The sequence below is a fragment of the Furipterus horrens genome, unplaced genomic scaffold, assembly GCF_987537825.1.
Source record: "Furipterus horrens unplaced genomic scaffold, mFurHor1.1.pri manual_scaffold_11, whole genome shotgun sequence".
Lineage (NCBI taxonomy): Eukaryota > Metazoa > Chordata > Mammalia > Chiroptera > Furipteridae > Furipterus > Furipterus horrens.
The window spans coordinates 32,209,951-32,216,368 of NW_028327181.1; the positions used below are offsets into that span (position 1 = coordinate 32,209,951).

General features: G+C 40.2%; 1 non-coding gene across 1 annotated transcript; it reads right to left on the reverse strand.

The window, feature by feature from the left end:
• Positions 1 to 2,549: 2,549 nt before the first annotated feature.
• Positions 2,550 to 2,653, reverse strand: LOC149997359 (U6 spliceosomal RNA). Its single transcript, XR_016507376.1, has one exon. It is a non-coding gene; the product is annotated as a U6 spliceosomal RNA (small nuclear RNA).
• Positions 2,654 to 6,418: the final 3,765 nt, after the last annotated feature.

Consider the following 6,418-nt stretch of genomic DNA (forward strand, 5'->3'; position numbering starts at 1 on the left):
CCCGCAGCTCCCGACACCGAAGCCCACGCCCTCGGGAATCCTGGTCTCCTCCCTCGTCAGCATTTGTGGAGTCCTGGCGGCAGGAGCTGGGAAGGAACCCAGGGCCCGGAGGCCTGCTCAGGTGCCTTGCTCCAGAAGCAGAGAATACATATTTTTGTGTCTGAGTTAGACGCGGAGTCCGCAGCCCGCTTTAGCCACCTCCTTGGCTCAGAGTAGCTAGGGGTGTTGGCGGATGTAAGACCCGGGAAGGAAAGAGACGGAAGGGAAGATAAGAGCAGGCAACTGAGTTAGAGATGTGCCCCTTGCTCATCCGCCTCCTGCAGAAGTTCCATGACCAGCGGCGGAGTAATAAAGGGCGGGGTGGGAGGGGCACCGCAGCAGGCATCTGCAGGAATAGAGGCTTTTTCTCTGGGAGCCAACTTGGCAGCTGCGTCCTCCTCTGGCAGGGGATTCAGCTGGCTTCAGGGTGTGCCACGGAGACCCAGAAGCCCAGAGTCTCAAATATCTTATGTATACCACATTCCATGGTGCTAGGTCCCCTAGCCTGAGGGACACTTTTGGAGAAATAGATGGCCAGGCACTCAAGGCCATTGAAAAGGCGGTAGGGCAGGGAGCACAGGAATGGAAGCCAGGAGTCTTGCATTAGCTCTGGCTCTGGCAGGGTCGTCTACAGAGTAGCGGTATTCCCTCTCCTACCCATTGCTGCTGTTGTAGTGACCAAATCAGACGTTCTCCTGTAGAAAAGTGTCTGCAATGCACAGCAAGGGCTCAGTCACGTTAGACATTGTTATTGCCACCCTCCCACTGGCCTCGTGCATGGGTCTGGAACTTTGAGGTCAATGGTGTCCCAAACTGCATCCTCCTTGAAATGCTCTCTTTCCTTCCTTAGCTTCTGTGGAATAACATTTTTCGGTTTTTCTTTACCCTTCATGGGCACACCTCACTGTGCTTTGCAGAACCCACTTCCTCTAGCCAGGCCTTAAAGGTTGGTTCCCCTCTGGACCATGTCCTGGATCCTGCTCATCTCCCTGAACACCTCTACGTTTGTGAGCTCATCCCCCCAAAGATTCTGAGATTCCTTCTATCCCAGTGACTACAGATGCAGCCCAGATGTCCCAGACTTTGAGGTGTGCTAGTAAATCAGTGTCCCTAGGTATTTCTCTCATCTTACCCTCCCACCCAGAATGCAGTTTCCTCACCTTTGTAGAGTTATCTCAGTAAAGAATGCTTCTGCCCATTCAGGTGTCCAAGGCAAAAACGTGGCTGCCACCCTGGGCCCCTCCTTCTCCCTCACCCCCATTATTCAATCTTTCATCAAGAATGGTCAGTTTTACCTCCTGTTAACAAAAGCACAGACTGCTCTCTCTCCTCCTTTCCCCCAAAGGAGCTAGTCCTCTGGCCTGGGCAGTAGCATCTGGGCTGGCCCGCCACCTCAGCCCCACCTATGGCTCTGCTCAGGACCTGCCTGCCTGCTAGGGGCTTGCACTGCTCTCAGGACCTGCCTCTGACATGGCCCCTGCCTTGTGCTTCAGGCTCCCCCTTGTTCTTAAGGCTCCCACCAGATCTTCCGCTAGTCCCTTCAAAATGCTTCCCACTCCCACACAGGGACTTTGTAATGCCGAATGCATCCCTAAATTAGATAAGTCCTTCCGCTTGTTCTTAAGAATGAGAGCCTCAGGGAGCCTTCCCACGCCCCCCCCCCACCTTCAGGCTCAGCCAGGTTCCTTTTAATACGGCCTCCTAGAGCTGCTCAGCTTCTTCCAGTTTAAAACTGTAACTCCACTTAGGTCTGTCTCTCCCATGGACTGTAATGCAAAGGGGAATAGAGACCTCATTTTCCCCCCATCATTATAGACTTAAATGCCTAACATACTGTGGTTGCTTGGAGAATGTTTGTTGCATAAACAAATAAAAAAACCTCTTCTAACTATATGCCAGTAATAAACGTGATAAACACAATTTCTTGCTATATGGGAATGCAGAATCTGGTGAGGATGAGAACAAATACTTTCAATCTGATTTGTATGATCTTTTTTGATTATTTAAAATCAACATTATTGATATATAATTTACATATAAATTTCATATATTAAAATGAACCCATTTTCACCATACACTTTGATGAAGTTTGACAAATGTACGCACCCATGTAAATCCCACCACAACCAAGACATAAAACATTTCCATCATCTATCATGCCCCTTTATAGGCACCTTCAACCCTCCCTGGACTCAGGCAACCATAAATCTGTTTTCTGTTACCGTTGGTGAGCACAGCATTGCCTGTTCTGTAATTTCCTGTAAAGGAATTGTGAGGTATGTATTATTTGTATCTGGCTATTTTTACGCATGCTTTTGAGATTCACTCATGTATTAGCATGTATTAGTATTTTGGTAGCTTGTTCTTTTTATTGCTGCGGAGTATTCTATCACATGAATCAATCACATTTTATTTATTCATTCATCTACTGATGGACATTCGGGTTATCTCCAGTTTGGCTCTTATGGTTAAATCAGTCTCAAACATTTCTGTACAATCCTTTTTCTTGTTTTAATATGGAATGCTTCACGAATTTGCATGTCATCCTTGCACAGGGGCCATGCTAATCTCTGTATTGTTCCAATTTTAGTATATGTGCTGCCGAAGTGAGCACTCTGTACAGGTCTTTATGTGGACATACCTTTCATTTCTTTCTGGTAAATGCCCACGAATGGAATCTTTAGATAAGTGTGTGCTTAACTTTATTAGAAACTGTCAGTTTTCCAAAGAGTTGTCTTGTTTTGTCGTCCTACCAGCAATGTATGAGAGTTCTAATTGTTTTACTTACTTGCCAGTGCCTGTTCTTGTGTAGTGGTATTTCATTGTGCAATTAATTTTATTTCCATGACTAATGATATTGAGCTTCTTTTCAAATATTTCCCGGTCATTCATGTATCTTTATTTGTGAAACATGTTTGTTGAAATCTTCTATGTCCATTTTTAAATTAGGTGTTTATATCCATCTTATTATTATCAAATTGTAAAGCTCTGATTCAGGATATGTATATGTATGTGTATATATATTTCCACTATCCTGATCTGTGGCTTTCTTTTTATTAACAGCATCTTTCAAAGAACAGGACAGAAATTTTAAATTTTGATGGTGTTTGATTTATCATTTTTTTATGGTTAATGCTTTATTTTCCCTAGGAAATCATTGTTACCCTAAGATTGATAAGGTTTTCTCCTGTGTTTTCTTTAATAAGTTTTATATTTGTAAAAATTTGATGTTTAGTTTGATGATCCATTTTGAATTACTTTTCGTGTGTAATGTGAAATAAAAGTCAAGATTTATGGCTTTCCACACACATTCCAGTTACTCTAACCCTTTTTTAGGAAACTGTTTCCCCCCATTGAATTACCTTGATAATTCAAATGTTGAATTAACTGACCAAAACATTGAAAAATCAATGGTTCTATTTCTGAACTTTTTTCCTCCCTGCTGACCTGTACCCTATCCTCACACCAATAGTGCACTGTGTTAAGTGTTGTTTAGCTTATAGTAGTGATTTTCAACCAGTGTGCTGCAAGAATCTTTAAAATATTCAATACCTGACTATTTAGTAAGGGGTGCTACCTCTTTTTTCCTTAGATTGTCAAATAAAAAAATGAAAATAGCCAACACAACAATAGTTGTTGGTATGAATGAATCAAAATTATACCTATTTCATGTCAGATCAGCAAAAAATAATATTTTTTAGTGTGCTGCAGAATTTTAGTAATTTGTTTATATGTGCACAAGATGAAAAAGATTGAAAATTGTTGTTTTATAGTAATCTGAAGTCAGATAGTATAAAGTCTTCAACTTTGTTATTTATCTAAAACTATATATATATTATTCCCTGGCTGGTTTGGCTCAGTGGATTGAGCGTCGGCCTGCGAGCTAAGTGTTGCTGGTTCGATCTTCCAGTCAGGGCACATCAGAGAAGGAAAACTCTGATTCCAAAAAACCTCCGCTGCCTTGCGGCATACCTCTTCAGGGAAAAGGCTAAGGGAGTAAACCCCGACAGAAAATCCGGAGCCGGAGTCCCTAAGGCGGTTTGACGTTGTAGTGAACACGGGCAACTCCTGCGGCGCACCTGAAGCCAAGCTGTATTGACTCCGTCTTTCCCTTGGACCCTTCAGCTGCGAAGAGGGGGGGGGGGTCTGCTGCATGGGCAACAGCAGACCCTCCATATCACCCTGCCCAGGCTCTGTAGCTTCAGCTTCACTGGAGAGGACACTCCAGCGTCATCGCAAGATATCAATTCAACACGGGAGGAGACAGATACCGTGTCACTCCCGAGTCAGACTGCACAGCCATTCTCGGCAGTGCAGATAGACTCTTAAGAAGCTACACCATCATCTCTCGAGACCGACAGCTGCCGACGATATATATATTATAGATCTTTTATATTTCCATATGAATTTTAGAATTAGCTTGTAAAGTCTACAAGACATGTAGATGACTATGTAATTTTCCTCCTTTATTTTGTTACGGTGAATTTCAGTGGTTGGATTTCAAATGTTAAACCAACAGTGCCTTCTTGGTGTAAACCACATTTGGTCTGGATACATTATCATTGATACACATTGCCAAATTTAATTTGCTAATATTTAAAAATATTTTTGTGTCCACATGAAGAATACTGGTTTGAAATGTTCTTTTCTTAAAATTTCATTATTTAGTTTTTGTATCATAGTATTGCTGGCAAGTGTTTCTTCTTTTTATGTTTTCAGTAAAAGTTTCATGTGATAGGTATTATTTTTTCTTATAGGATTGATAGAATTCGCCAGGGAAACCATCTGATGTTGGAGTTTAGGGAATGTTTTCATTTACTAAGTCAATATATTTAAATATATTTTACATTTACTCACAGTTACTATTTCAGTACTCTTCATTTCTTTATAAAGTGTATCTGAGTTTCCATTGGTGTCATTTTCTTTAGCCTAAACATCATTAATATATTTTTGTGGTGCAGATCTGCTGGTGACAAATTCTTTCAGCTTTTTTATTCATTTTTTAACATTTTTATTTTACCTCTATTTTTGAGGAATATCCTCAATGAATGTAGAATTCTGGGTTGACCACTTTTCTTTCAGTACTTCAAAGGTGCCTCCTGTCTTACATTATTACTGAGGGAAGTCTTCAGTCCTCATTACTTTATTTCTTTGGATGTCTTTTTTCCTCTGTGTGCTTTTGCAGTTTTATCTTTACCTGTCATTTATAGCAGTTTCACTATGAGGCATCAATGTTTTTCCCTTCCACTTGTTTTTTGTTCAGTGTCTTGGATCTGTGGGTTTATAATTTTTATCAACTTTGGTACACTTTTGACTATTATTTATTTAAATTTTCCTTTATGCTTCCCTTTCTGGGACTCCAATTATACATATGTTAGGCTGCTTTACATTGTCTTGAAAGTTGCTTATGTAAATAACAAGCATGTTTTTTCATTTTTTTTCTTTTCTGTTTCAATTTGGATAATTTCCATTTCTTGTATAAAAGTTCGCTGGTCATTTTTTTCTGGAGTGTTTAATCTGCTGTTATGTTAAGTCCATTAGTGAATTTTTCATTTTAGATATAATCTTTTTTATCTCTAGGAGTTTTATTTTGCTTCTTTTTCCTTATCTTTAATTTCTCTCATAGTTTTTGTTTTTCTTTAAATACTCAAACATATGTATATTAGCCATTTAAAAGTCATTGTCGGCTACCTCTGTTGCTTCTGTATGTTCTGTCATTGTTTTTATTGCCTGATTTAAAAAAAATTATTGGTTATAGGTTACATATCTAGTAATTTTTGGTGTGGAGTGTCCAATAGGGTATTATGATTATTGCATTGTTCAGTGTCTAGATTTTGTTGCTTTTCTTTAAAGAGTGGGAAATTTTGTTGTGGCAGGCCATTAAGTTACTTGTGGATCACCCTGATCCATTTGAAACCTATTTAAATAACTTAAAAAGTAAGTCTGGAATAGCCTTTATCCTTGGGGTAGTTTATACTATATTTCTAAGGAGTGGCCCTTCTGAGGTCTCAATTTAGTGTCCCAAAATTTAAAAAACTGTCTTCATGCTGGTTAGTTAGAACTTGACTATCTCCCAACTTTAAGTGAACTCTAGAAATATGAGGTCTGTTTAGAAGGTATCCATCCATGTAATATGAAAAATAGAGACGTATATTGAACAAGATACAAGATACAAGAAACACTGTACATAGGACAATGACGCCTCAGTCCCCTTCAAAGCAGACACCTTGGGACCTCACACAGTTCTCCCAATCACCATCAGCTGCCCTGTCGTATTTTCCTAAATCTCATTGATGGTCTGAAATCTCTTCCCTTTCAAAGGTGACTTTAGTTTTGGGAAAAGCCAGAAGTCACAGGGTGCCAAATCTGGGCTGCAGAG